Genomic DNA, 15,466 nt, shown 5'->3' on the forward strand with positions numbered 1-15,466 from the left:
CCCCAAACGTCTCTACTCTTACCTTTAAGATAGAAAATAGAACACCAAGGAATTCACCATTTTAACTTCAACAAAGACATCAAAACAAAGATGTTAAGAACTACACATACCCTAAGCATGAATTTTTGAAACGGGATATAGGAACAGATACTTTGACTTCATGTCCTCTTCAGCTTCCTATGTAGGCTCTTCCTCCTTAACCAATGCATCTAATAACCCTTAAATACGTCCATACTTTCCAATAAACTTTCAAATATAAAGACAACACTCTTCCATCTCAACCTACCAACTTTCCCCACAAATACATAACTATGAGGGCCAGAGTATAGCCGTATATCCATCCCATGTTAAAGACTAACTTGGAGTTAAAGGTACTAGTGAAAGCCATGGGACTCTATACTTTACACCGCTCTGATAATACTACCCCATCTATTCCTATAATCAAGAAATAGGTCTTGATCAAGGAGCAATATCCGCTTAACACAAAGGTTGGGTATTTATCAATCACCACGCTCCAACCTATATCTACTACACCTACTTTATGGATCTATCCACCAAAACTAACACCCTCAACCACTATCACAAAGGCTTTCACCTCACCTTCCCTCTGCAGCTATCTCATAGGAAAACATTCATATCATTTTTCCATCTACACTTATAACCTTAGCTCTAGTAGTCACCCCCTAAATTTTCACCACCAAGGACATCTACTCCTTCGTCTAAAATATTACTATGCCTCCACAGCCACTACCACCCTAACATAAAAAGGGTTATTGAGGAACTTAAGCAAGAGGACTACTTATGCTACTCAAAGAGAGACCCAGGAACTGAGACATGGTACAATAGGCATAAGGTGCTTCATAGCAACCACCTAGGTTATAAATGGAGGTTAGTTCTAACATAAACACACCATAATACAAGTCCTTAGGACTGGGCACCGGGAGAAACACCACTGCATATATCATGGGTAATTTACGTAAAGCCAAGATTCATATTTGGGGGACCAAGTGAGGATTTTCACTTAAAACTACTATTTCTTGGGTCTAGATATAACGTTAGACATGAATGTATGGATCATTAACGTAATGACATAGATCTTGAACACTTGGAAGCTCGCATTTTTTAGAACTATTATTGCCTTTTGTTCATGGCTAAAGTATGGACATATGCTGCATACAGAATGCAAACCTTAGGCATAAGCACTATTAGAATGTGTGCAACACTAGTAGAGGTCCCTCTTAACTAAAATAGGAGGGAATCACTAGAATAGGAGTATATTAACCCCGACTTTCTCTAAAGTCCACCGCGAGAAGAAAATTTAATATTAGCCCTTGATCTCCTCCCTAAGGGGTATCATCATGTACATGCACCATTGATACTTTGCTCTCTTGTACTTAAAACCTCATCTATCTAGATGCAACTCAGAGCTTAGCATAGTCTTACAAACTCCATGTCCTAATCCATTCAATGACTTAGCCCCCAATCTATTAGTTCAACCTGGACCTCTAGCCTGTATGTCATAACTTTTCCACTCTTGTATCTCCCGAGTCATCAACCTCATTTATTTAGCACACCACACCAAGCCTACCACTATACCCCCATAAATCTTGCATTGTTATCCCCGAGCTAACGTACTTCTTATACTAAAATTAACATCTAAGGTTCAAACTTTGTGTCTGTTGACCATCATGCACTACTAACAGAGTACCTCACAAAAATATATATAAATACATATAGTCCACCCCACGAAGTGGTCACCCCAAATTCCTTATTCACCCACCAATAACCTATACATACCCAGAGGAAATCATCCCCCCTTATGCATAAAAGAACGAAAACACCCCATGGAGAAGCACTAGGCCGGCAAAATCATTATCAAAAATATACTTCGATTGTTCCTTAAACTCCTTCAGCTCAACTGGAGTCATTATATAAAGAGGAAACAGAAATAGGATGAGTTTCCAGAACAAGATCAATCTCAAACTTAATCTCTCTATTGGGACACCAGGAAGGTCATTAGGGAAGACGTCGGGAAATTCATTCACCACAGAAACGGAATGTAACAAAGGACCTTCCGGGTTGGAATCTTTAACTTGAATCAAATGGTAAATACACCACTTGAAATTTAATTCCAAACCTCTAAGATACGACAAGAATCTCCCCTTAAGACTAGGGAACTATCCTCTCACTTTATAATTGTCTTATTAGGGAATTTAAAAATGACCTTATGGGTTCAACATTCTAGAAACACATCGGTGCAACAAATCTATCCCTATTATGACATCAAAATCGCCCATGCCTGATTCAAACAAATCTACCCAAGTCTCCTGACCACCCACAGACACCACACAACCCCTATAGACTCTTTTAGCCACCAGAGAGTTACCCACTAAGTTAGAAATAGAAAAGGGGGCCTAGAATACACTCAAAACCAAAACCAAAATACACAGCCATAATTGGGTCACATAAGAGGGAGTGGACCCCGAATTAAATAAACAGTACTCATCATAGAAAAAGAGCTTTCAACATACCATTTTTGACAACAGGAGATACCTCAGACTCCTAAAGGATAGTAAGATCATAGAGACAGTCCCAGCCAGTACCAAAGCTAGAAGTAGCACCCCACAGTGCCGAGCTAGAGAAGTGGCAACCGGTATCCTATTTTCCCTTATAGAAATCCTTATGAGATGTTCCCTCTGCATGTGGCCCAATTGACCATAACTAAAACACTGATTCCTCTTTATAGCAATAACTACAATACAACAGACTATAAAATCAGCAGAGAGGATAGGGTGGGGCTGACTGAGCTCCACTACCCCAAATAAGATATTCACCAGAACTTTAAGGATAAGGGACACTAACAATCATATGGAAACTCCCTGGATTCCCTTACTCAGACCACTAGCCACCACTTCTACCACTATTTCTCCAACCTCTCCCCCAGTCTGGATGTTAGAACTTCTTGCTCTGCCTATTTCTCAACCTCTTCTTATTCTTTCTCACTCCAATAGAATTAGACTGGCATAATAGAGAAACCGCTATTTGGGTCAACATATGAATAGAATGTTCAAACTCGGCATTAGTAACATCTCTTTGAGGTGACTGAATATGAGTTCTACCTTTCGAGGTAAGGTTACTGGAGACCGGTGGAACTCTATAGGGAAAATCAAAAACTATGACCCTTGATCAAGTTAGTGCCCTATCAGTTGGAAGATATCTGTTAGTGTCATCCTTGAGTGGGACCGATGAGTTTCCATGTGCTCTAGATCGTCGAAGGGGCATGATCTAAAAGGTGAACAAAAGAAGATTTAAGGGAGAGTTCAAGACAGACTCTATAGCCCGAAAATAGAACAACAAAAAAGTAAAAATTTCATAAATGCATTGTAGCCTCTCTTTTATGAGTGTGGCATGTTGCATACCCTTCAAGCAGACTCTACTCATTATGATTTTATGGACTTCCAAGTGAACATGAACCTAGGTCTCTGATACGAATCTGACATGACCTAAACCAGTGCCAGTTCGTGTCGAGCTTCTGAAGTCCAATAAAGACCAGAGACCACCCCTATACTCAATCCAACCAACTAATATACAACCCACGTCAGATAAAATCCGAACATATAACAAGATAGAGTATTTGGAGATTGATGACTTTAGGATAAGTTTAAAATCGAGACCAACCAAACCAAGCCATACAGTCCAAACCACAATATACTCAAGTCAATAGTAATTCATACAAAACCTCTAATCCTTGTTAAACAATATCGAGTCGGGACATGCCTCCGACTATAGAAAAAACCAATGTTAGAGAAATAATAAATACATAAGATAAACCATAACATAAAATGGGCCTTCCTAAGAATGAAAGCTCACCATTTCAGTCTGACTCAAGTTGTCCCTGATTCACCAAGTCACTGAGCAGCAGTGTGATCGGTTTCTATATCGTGTGGGGATACAGTGCTCGAAGATGGTCAGCAAGTGAATACAAGCATGTACTCAGAAATAAGGATAAAATAATTCCATTATCTTAAACCAAAGTAAATAACCATATGCAACAACATACATACATTTATACCATGCCGGGAAAGTGGATTGGGTTTAGTATGCTCTTATTACTTTGACCTAGGATGTTTACATTTACTATCATAATCCACCCATAGACTATATGGGTCCAGTGTTACCCCTTGAATAGGCTCCAATATGCAAAGCTGTTTAAAATGGAGATACCATAGGTGGTCGGGGATTCTTTTACACCATTTTCTCTCTATGATACATATGTATAAGTATATATTTAGGGGATTCTCTTCTACCCCATAAGTATGTAGTCATCAAGACCAATCTCCATGTCGACAAACATGAGTTTCCAGTGTCAACCTTTCGGACTCACACCATCACGGCTAGTTATCACTACCCCTATTATTGGCCAATTAAAACATTTAACACATACCCAAACCACTAATTCCAAGAGTTAGTTATTTAGGCATTATGTGGTATCATCATACCAACTATAGCTAGCAATAAATGTCATTAGCCAACACTAAGGGGATTCTCATGTATCAAAAACTGCATTATTAAAATCACTTGAGGGATTCCCATGTACCCCAAAAGGTTTTCATAGATTTCTTATTTAAGGGATTCCATTGTACCCCATAAGGTTTTCAAAACTATATTTAACCAAAGCCATGGCCACTACGGCCTTTTTAAATCATTTAAAACCAACCAAACCACTTTAAGTTCCATTACTATATCATACAATGCAAAGGTTTCAAGAATAATCAAACTATGTGAAAAATCATTCTCATGGGTATTTTAACAAACATGTTGAGGGCATATAGTTTACAAAACCAAAACCAAGATCAATTGACCATTCCCATGCAATAACATGTTCAAAACCATAAAAATAACATGAAAACCATAATAAAAACATGGGAAAGCATTATCCAACCAAGAAAAATAAAAAACTCCAACATATATTTTAAAACCCAAATATTACCACAATAATACCATGAAAACCATCCATTAAAAAAAAATTTTAATTGAACTAAGAATGAGGGAGGAGTAACATGCTTGAGTTACAAAGATTCATGGATGGATTTTTATCCTCAAGCCTCTAGATGACCACCTTAAAAAACTCTAGACAAGGGTTATAAGACGTGGGGTTAAGGTTTTGGGGTGGTAAATGTCTAAAATACCCACAGCTTAAAAGTTGTAGAAAGAATGCAGGTGGGTACGGTTGAACCCATCAACTCATATCCATATTTTATGACTGGTGGCCTCAACTCATCACTTGATCAAAAAATTGGACTCCACATTCTGTCTAACATACAACTCCCATACCTAACTCGTATCATCACCATATGGCTAGTACCCTAAAGTTGTACCCTAGGCAGAACATCCAAGGCTAGACACTAGACAACATACGATTGGACCCTATACTTCTTATCACACCAATATACAACTCATATGGAGTCTTCTTGAACCTTGGGAAAAACTTGGCTAGTATCACTCTAACAAATATACGACTAGGATCTATACCCATACCCACACCGTACAAGTCAGGGTGTGAGTCATATGATGATCAGAAGGTTTAAGACTCGGGAAATTTTCAAGGGCCAAAACCTAGGGTGTTTCATCCTCCCTCATTGTAATTTTTTTAAAAGCACATGTTTTAATGTACGAGTTTTTTGGTATTATTATAGTTTTGAAATAATGGTTGCTCGTGGTTTTGTTACGGTTTTGAAATAAAGGTTGGGGGTTTTGAATATTTATGGTTCAATAATGTTTTTCCATGGTTTAATTATTATTTTCTATTTTTTAAATATGGTTTTAAACATGTGGGTGCATGTGAATGCTAGATGAACCTGATAATGGTAATTTTTTCTAAACTTGTGACTTTTGTAGTGGTTATAGCCCCAACCCTATACTGCAAAATATGTTTATAATTATGAGAAAGGTGGGAATATGATTTAGGGGTACAATGAAATCCCCAAAGTATTTGGTTTGACTTATTTCTTAAAACTAATGACCGGAATAAATAGTTAAATATTTGAGGATGGTTTTGAAAATTGTGTGAGATACACAGGAAACCCCCAAGCGAATTTATAATAAAAATAGTGTGGGGTATACTAGAATCCCCCAAGTGATTTTAATAATGAAGTCTACATGTTATATGAGAGTGCCCTAAGTGTTAGCTAATGACACTGCTTGCAAGCTATGGTTGCTATGACTATACCACTTAATAATGCCCTAATAATAAACTTTTGGAATTGATGGTTGCTTCTGTTAAATGTTTTAATTGGGCAATAATGGGGGTTGTGATAGCTAAACTTAAAGGTGTGAGTCCAAAGGACGGACCACGAAAACTCATGTTTTTTTACTTGAGGGTTGGTCTTGATGACCTTTATCTTTTGGGGTACAAGGGAATCCCCCAAGCCTATACACGTATATATGTACCATAAAGGGCGAAGGATACAAGGGAATCCCTGGCCATCTAGGGTATCTCCAGTTTGTATGGCTAAATGCACTGGGGCCCGTTCAGGGGATAACTCTAGACCTATATGTCTTGTAAGTGGAACTATTACAGTAATGCTACATAACCCAGGTTAAGTTTTTAAAATGCACGCTAAACCTTGTTCCCTATCCCAACATGGTATATATATGTAAATGTAATTACACATGGTTATTTACATTAGTTTAATCTGGTTTGATTGAATGGCATTATTTTATCTTTATCCATAAGTTACATGCTAACGTTCACCCTACTAACCGTCTTCAAGAATTATATCCCCATGTGATGCAGAAACCAGCCATACTACCACTCTTTATGCTCAATGACTGGGTGATTTAGGGATATCTTTTGAGTCAAACTGAAGTGGTGAGCTTTCATACTCCAGAAGACCCCATTTTATGCTATGAACTTCTTTATGTCATTAATATTCCTTGGTTTTTGGCTACTTCGGTGGCATGTCCCATCTGGAAATTCTTTGGTTTTAACTCGAGGCTTTGTTGGACTACTATGGGCATGGGCAGTATCGATATTAATGTTATCACTGGTATTGGTATTGATATTTGGATTGGCATTATATGGTTAATTATTTATGGATTTCGGTTTTGATTTAAACTTGTTATCAAGTCTTCAAATTAATACTATTTTATGTTGTTATATGTTCGAGATTCATCCAAAATAGGGTGAAGTGTTGTCAATGGTTTAGGTATTGGGGGTAGTCTCCAGTCATGGTTGGACTTAACATACCTGACACGATCAATCCCTGGTTTGGGTCATGTCAATAAGGGTGGCATAAAATTGACTTTAGGTAAGGGTGGTAGACACAAGATGTTTTAATTATTTTGATACATGACATTGGTTTGGGATTAGGGTGGAAAACATGAGATGTTTGGGTTATTGTCATACATGGATTGAGCTCGTTCTCTACAGGTCATGGCTAGTGGGTGATCATAAAACTCTTAGCATTTGTGTACAAGATATTGGTGAGTTTGATAGTTCCATGAGTAGATTGGGTTATATTATTGCTTTCATATATTTGGTTCCTTGTGAGGTTCGATTTACTTGGTATATATTTGGATCCTTGCATGGTCTTGTTATTGATTATAATATTTGGGATCCTTTTATAGTCTGATTGGTAATAATGGTATATTGATAAGACCTGAACTAGGTCCTTGTCATAATAGGCATCTCAAGTCCTACCAAGATCGGAGACCACCCCCATTACCCAACCCAACCAACCAACAACCATAACCAAAACTGAAACAATAATCAATTTCCTATCCATAACATAACAAAAGAGGATGGAACAATCATAAATTTAGTCAAACGGTATCAACCCAAATACCAATGATAATACTAAGGCTGACACCATAAACGGCAATGCCCATTCCAACCCATAGTAGTTCCACAAAGCCTATAACTAAAAGAAAAACAATATACAGTTGGAACATGCCCCCAACCATAGCCAAAACCATTACCCATAAAATAAAAAAAGTATGAAAAGATGTCCATGATATGAAATGGAGCCTTCCAAAGTATGAAAACTCTCCACTTTAATATAATATCTGATCCTGAATACGATCACTAAACAGGAAGAGTAGGATGGTTGGTTCTTTCATCATGTAGGGATACAGCCGCCCAAAAATGGGTTAGCGGGTGAACGCTAGCAAGTACTCACAATAAAGATAAAGTAATGGAAACCTTTAAAACCAAACAAGGCTACATATACCAAGGTTGTTTGTTTGGTTTTAAAGGTTTGCATTACTTTATCCTTATCCTGAGTACTTTCTAGTGTTCACCCACTAACCTATCTTTGGGCGGAGCCTTACCATCCTGAGACAACCCACGAGCTATATGGATCCAGTGTAACCCTCTAAATGGATCACGGTATGCCTAGCCACACAAACAGGAGATACCATGGAAGTGAGGGATTCCCAAGTACCCTTCGCTCTCCATGATACATATATAAAAGTGTAACTTAGGGGATTTACATGTACCTCATATGTTCATCATGACCAATCCTCATGTCGAAAAATATGAGTTTCCAGTGTTCATCTATTGGACTCACACCTTCACAGATAGGTATCATACTCTACCATTCTTGTCGAATTAAAACTGTTACCACACAACCAAGACAATGATTCCATTTATTATTAACAAAGGTTATTAAAAGTGGTATCATCATAACAACTATAGCTTGCAAGAAATGTCCTTAGCCAATCTTTTAGAGATGAAAGGGATTCCATGTACCTATATATTGCACTATTAAGTTGATTGGGGGATTCCCATATACCCCACAAGTATGTTCATTAATATGTTTCCTTGGGGGATTCCTTTGTACCTTATAAGGATGTTCAATTAACCATAACCATGACCACCAGGACCTTACCAATTAACCATTCCAAACCATTTAAACCATTTATTCCATTTAGGGTTCCATTACCAAGTTATAACATGCAATAGTTCCTTTAAAAGTTCAACAATATAGTAAAAGCATTCTCATAAGCATTTTATCAAACACATTGGGGGCATAGTATTTCCAAAGCCAGAATCAAGTACCAATTAACTATTCCCATGCAACCAAGTGTTCAAACCATCATTATAATATCCAAACCATATGCAAAAGACATGGAAAAAACCATAACCAACCATTATAATCAAAATACCAAACACATATTTGAAAACCCAAAACCATACAATAATTATTCCATGAAAAAAATTCATAAAACATGCCTTTAGTGGGAACTAACAATGAGGGAGGAGTATCTTGCCTTAGACTATGAAGAAGATGAAGAGAAATCAACTTTACAAGTCCCAATTTGATCCTATTGATGAAACCCTATCCTTCCTTAACCTAAGAGCCTTTAAGAGAATTTGAGAGAGATCCTATGTGTTTGAGTGATTGCAAATAGGTTAAATAAATCCCCAAAAAGTGTTTTAAGTCATGGGTTCCCAAGGAGTTATACAGAGAAATATCCAGATTACCCCAAATTGTATAAAATCCCCATAGGTAGGTATGAACCCCCGATAACATTCGTACCCTAAGGTATGAGTTGTACCCTTACTCATACCCTAGGCCTCACATTAGACCCCCGAACTGGTCAAAATACGACCACGTAAGCCAACCCTTACCCAATCTATGATTAGTACCATGAAACCATACCTTAGACCACCCACCAAGAGCATGACACAGTGATCATCATACGAGTTAGGACCATACGACTCATACTCTTACATACAACCAGTATGTTGTCTACTCGTACCTTAGACAGTAACAACCCAAGACTACACTATTTTACATACCACTTGTCTCCCCCTAAATCATATTATATCATACGACTAGTACCCCTAGTCGTATGATGCCTAGAGAGTTATAAACTAAGGAAATTTATAAGGATAAAAACCTAAGGCATTTCAATTCTCCCCCACTAGGATCATTCATCCCCGAATGATGAACAAAGTAGTACAAGCAAAATTTACATCTCTTAGATGCCTCTACTCTTACCTTTAACAAATATATAAGGAGATCAACCTTTTATTTAACCAAAACTAGGATATAAGAATGTCATAAAGAACACATACCTTAAGCAAAAATATCCAAGTTTAAAATGTTTCCCAAGTAGCCTCTTCCGCCTTGTGGTTCCTCTATAGAACTTTAATCGAGGCCACATCCTTGGTCTGTAATCCAAAAACCTAGCGATCCAAGATCTCAACTGAGATATCTTCATAAGATAGAGAATCTGAGATACCCAAACCTTCCAAAGGAACGACCAATGAAGAATCACCTCTACACTTACTCAACATAGAGACATGGAACACCGAATGAATGGAGTTCAAACTATAATGAAACTCCAATTCATAAGAAACATTACCAACCCTTCTAAAAATCACATAAGGACCAACATACCGGGGGCTGAGCTTCCCCTTCTTACCAAACTGTATCACTCCTTTCATGGGAGATGCCTTTAGGAACACACTATCCTCAACATCAAACACAAAGTCTCCATGCCTTACATTTACATAGGACTTTTGGTGACTTTGGGAAGCCTTAAGCCTATCTCAAATCCCCTTCGCCTTTTCCATAGCCTGATAAACCAAGTTCGAACAAAACATATCTGCCTCACCAACCTCAAACTACCTAATAGGACATCTATACCTCCTACAATACAATGCCTCCAAAGGGGTCATTCCAATACTAGAATGGTAACTATTATTGTAAAAAACTCTGCAAGAGGTAGATGCTCAACTCGGCTACCACGATAATTAATCACACATGATTGAAGCATATCCTCCAATGTTTGAATAGTCCTTTTTGCATGCCCATCCGTCTGTGGATTAAAAGTAGTACTTAGACTAACCTTAGTCCCTAACCCCTTCTAAAATAACTTCCAAAAATGAGATCAAAACTATATACCACAATCAGAGATGATAGAAAAAGGTACCCCATGCAACTACATAATCTCATAAAGATACAAGCTCACATAATCCTCTGCAAAAAGTTCATCCTCACTGGAAAGAAGCGAGCAGACTTTGTTATACTATCCGTGATGATCCAAATCAAATCCAATTGATTTTGATACCGAGGAAGACTGGTAATAAAATCCATGTTGACCACTTTCCATTTCTATTTCACCCATTCAATTTCTTGATACAACCCTACGGGCCTTATGTGCTCAATTTTTACTTGTTGGCAAACCATAAACTTGGCTACAAAGTTAGTCACATCCCTCTTCATACCATTCCACCAATATATCTCCTTGAGGTTATGATAAATTTTTGTCAAACTGGGATGAACAACATAGCGCAATTTATGCGCCTCAGCCAATATCCTTTCACCAAAACTATTGAAGATAGAATACATAACCTCCCTTAATGCCTCAAGGTACTATCACCACTAACCTCAAATACCATCACCTTTTGCCTACCTATATAACCCTTGATTTTTATCAAGATAGGATCTAGTATTTGCTTCTCCTTGATCTCCGCACCAAGAGACGAATGCACCACTTCCTTGCCAACACACAACCATCCTCTGAGTCTATAAGATAAACCCCAAGATTATCCAAGCAGTGAATAGCCTTCACCAATTCCCACTTCTCCTTCTCCAAATAAGCTAAACTCCCTATGGACAACCTACTAAGAGCATCAGTAACCACATTAGTTTTACTTGGGTGGTAGTGAAGACTCATGTCATAATCTTTTAGAAGCTCAAGCCATGTCCTCTTCCTGAGATTAAGCTCCTTCTGAGTAAGCACATACAACAGACTCTTATGATCTGAGATGATATCCACATGAACTCTATACATATAGTTTTACCAAACCTTTAATACAAAGGCCACCACTAATAGTTCCAAATCATGAGTAGGATAGATCCTCTCATGCACCTTCAACTTCCTGGAAGCATAAGCCATCACCTTCCCATGTTGCATCAAAACACAACCAAGTCCCACCATGGATGCATCACAATATACCATAAACCCATCATTGCCTTCAGGCAAAGTCAAAACTAGAGCCAAAGTTAGCCTATCCTTCAGCTTCTTAAAACTTCCTTCACAATCATCGGACCACAGAAATTTCACTTTCTTCTAAGTCAACCTAGTCAAAGGGGTTGCTATAGTAGAAAAGCTCTCTATAAACCTCCTATAAAACCCAGCCAAACTGAAGAAGCTCTAAATATCAGTTGGAGTCGAGGGTCTAGGACACTTCTTAACCACCAAAATATTTTGTGGATCCACTATGATCCCCTCACTAGAAATAATATGACCTAAAAAAGTGATAGTATTCAACCAAAACTCATATTTTGAGAACTTGGATACAAATGTTAATCCCTCAAGGTTTGTAATAAAATATAGAGGTGAGTAGTATGATCCACCTCACACTCAGAATATATCAGGATGTCATCTATGAAGATAGTGAAAAATAGATCCAAAAATTCTCAGAAAACCTTATTCATCAAACCTATAAATATTGTCGGAGCGTTGTTCAACCCAAATGACATCACAAGGAACTCAATGTGCTCATACTGAGTATGAAAAATTATCTTAGGGATATCCACCATCCTAATCTTAAGTTGATGATACCCGAATCTAAGATCAATCTTGGATAAGAACTTTGAACCTTACAACTGATCAAAGAAGTCATCTATCCTTGGAAAAGGATACTTGTTCTTAACTATCACCTTATTCAACTGCCTATAGTCAATGCATATCCAAAGAAAGCCATTCTTCTTATGCACGAATAATACCAAAGCACCCCATGAGGACACACTAGGAAGGATAAAACCTTTATCAAACTATAAAACCCCAAAAAATTCTCTCATAGTCTGAGCCTTAGAGCGTGTCAAATAAAGCATAAATCTAGCCTTAAAAGGTTGAAAAGTGTCTTCCCAAGTGAGAAATATTTTGAACCTTATAGAATTTCCCTCATATCAATATTTTTTCATGTAGATCATTGAATAAGCTTTTCATCGATACCAATTTCATCAAAATCTAGCATTGGACAAGGAATTTATGATCGTTTTACTGAAAGCACTCGGAACCACCCACGTGCGATGGCCGGGTTGACGGACCATCGACCTTACGATGGACCGTCACCCAGCCCATCGTAACTAAGGCAGTGACTCCCTTTTCTGGCCCAAGTGCAATGGCCAGAATGATGGACCATCAAGGGTACGATGGACCGTCCCTGGGACCATCACGCTGAGGTAGTGTGGCCTAATCTTGGCCAACATGCGATGGACAATCCGCCAGACCGTCAGGTTTATGACGGACTATCAGGTTTATGACAGACCATTGCTGAGATCATCACATCGAGACAGTGTGTTCTTTTTTCGACTGCTATACGATGGAAGATCCAACAGACCGTCAGACTGAGCGACGAACCATCACTTCGACCGTCGCAGACCCCATTCAATATTTTTAACTCAATTTTAAAAGGGCTTTTTGATCTTTTTCCCACTCTTTTCAGTCTATATTTATATCCGATCAAGGCTCACAATTTAATTCTTCATCTTTAACATCAAAAACTAGGGTTTCTACAAAATTAAAACCCTTCGTTCTTCTTCACAAAAAATTAAGAAAAATCAAGAAATCAAGAATCTCTCCAAGAGCCTTCAAGAAAGAGTTTTCCTAAGGTATGTAGATGTTGATTCTTAGGTCCCTTCATCCAAGAAGCTCAAGAACCCTTTTCAAAAATTCAAAGATCTTATGTTTATGGGTTTTCATGATTCTTGTATGTTGAAATTGATGTTCATGCTATTATTGAGTTTTGATTCATGTTTGTTTGCAAGGTTTTCAAGCTTTGACCCTAGTATGTTATATTCATGTGAAGTTCATAATAAACCCTTTTCAAGTTGCTTGTTAAGTTATGTGTTCATGTCGATTAAGTGAAGAAACTGTTGAATAAGCAAAGCATGCTCCCCATATGTTTGATAAAATGCTTATGTGAAGGAATTAGAGCCATTATAGCATGTTGATTAGAAATCCCCAATTGTGTACAAGCCTATGCATGCCAAGTATTTGTTGAAAAGCCTTAGTGAATGAATTTTGACATGATAGCATGAAATTCCCCAATTATGTGACCTTTGATACATGCTAAGACTTTAATACATGCTAAGTGTTTGATATAACACCTTGTTGAATGGAGTATGAGCCAATAGCATGTCTCCCTATACTATCACATGTTTATGATTTCTAAATGCTTGAAGAGATGCTTTAGTGATTGTGATGGTGAATGAATGTCCATAGTCTTGATAATTCAAGAATGGTTATGCTTTACTTTTATGTTAACGAGTATAACGGGTATACCCGATAATTTAGCTGCAGCCTAGAGCCCATGTCAGTTTTCATGATAATCTCAGTCGGGCAATGATTCTCAAAAATTAGTGAGTTATAGAACTCTGTACTCTCAGACAGATACAGAACTTAAGAAATCTCATAAATCTCAGTAATCTCAATATCGCTAGTATAGTATTCAAGTGTTCAATTCGTAACTCAGTATCATATAGTCAGATAACGAGATTTAGTAGCATTCCGTCAGATACGAAACCAAGTAAATTCAGTGTAACTCAATTAGATCATTCGAGAAATATGATTAGTAATAGATTCAGATTAGTTTAAGTTCAGTTAAGAATCAGTTTATAGTCTTTTAGTTGGGAGTAGGAGCTAGAATTGAGCGAGTGCAGGGATGGCGGCTCCCCATTAGAGAGGTAGAGTCATTAGGAGCAATCCCTGAACTCCTGAAATGCATAGCCAATGCAGAAGTAGGAGTCACCCGTTAGAATAAGGCTTGACTATTATACTGCCTTAGGCTTGACTTCTTATGAGGGTCACCCATTAGAGAGGCTTGACCAGAGTAGAGTTATTTACCCGTTGTACGGTATTGACACCCTTTCAGCTGAGATTACAGGTTAGACCCCACCAGTTCAGATTCGGGGTATGTTAGTTAAGTGAGAACTCCCACAGTTATAGTTTTAGTATCAGTCTTCAGAAAAGAACTCAGAAATCAGGACTATCAGATACAGTCATCTATCTCAGTGAGGAACTCAGATAGTTTCCTTGATTCATGGGCCACTCGCTAGATAGGCATGGTCCCACATAAAGTTATTGAGTAATCTCATTATCAGATCCTGAGATTACCCGTTAGATAGGCTTAATCTCAGTCTTAAATTTAGTTGAGTATTCTTATTATCAGATCCAGAGATCACCCGCTAGATAGGCTTGATCTCAGTCTCAGATTTAGTTGAGTAATCTCATTATCAGATCCAGAGATCACCCATTAGATAGGCTTGATCTCAGTCTCAGATTCAGTTGAGTAATCTCATTATCATATCCAGAGATTACCCTCTAGATAGGCTTGATCTCAGTCTCAGATTTAGTTGAGTAATCTTATTATCAGATCCAGAGATCACCCGCTAGATGGCTTGATCTTAGTCTCAGATTCAGTTAAGTAATCTCATTATCAAAT

This window comes from Capsicum annuum, chromosome 8 (assembly GCF_002878395.1).
Source record: "Capsicum annuum cultivar UCD-10X-F1 chromosome 8, UCD10Xv1.1, whole genome shotgun sequence".
NCBI lineage: Eukaryota > Viridiplantae > Streptophyta > Magnoliopsida > Solanales > Solanaceae > Capsicum > Capsicum annuum.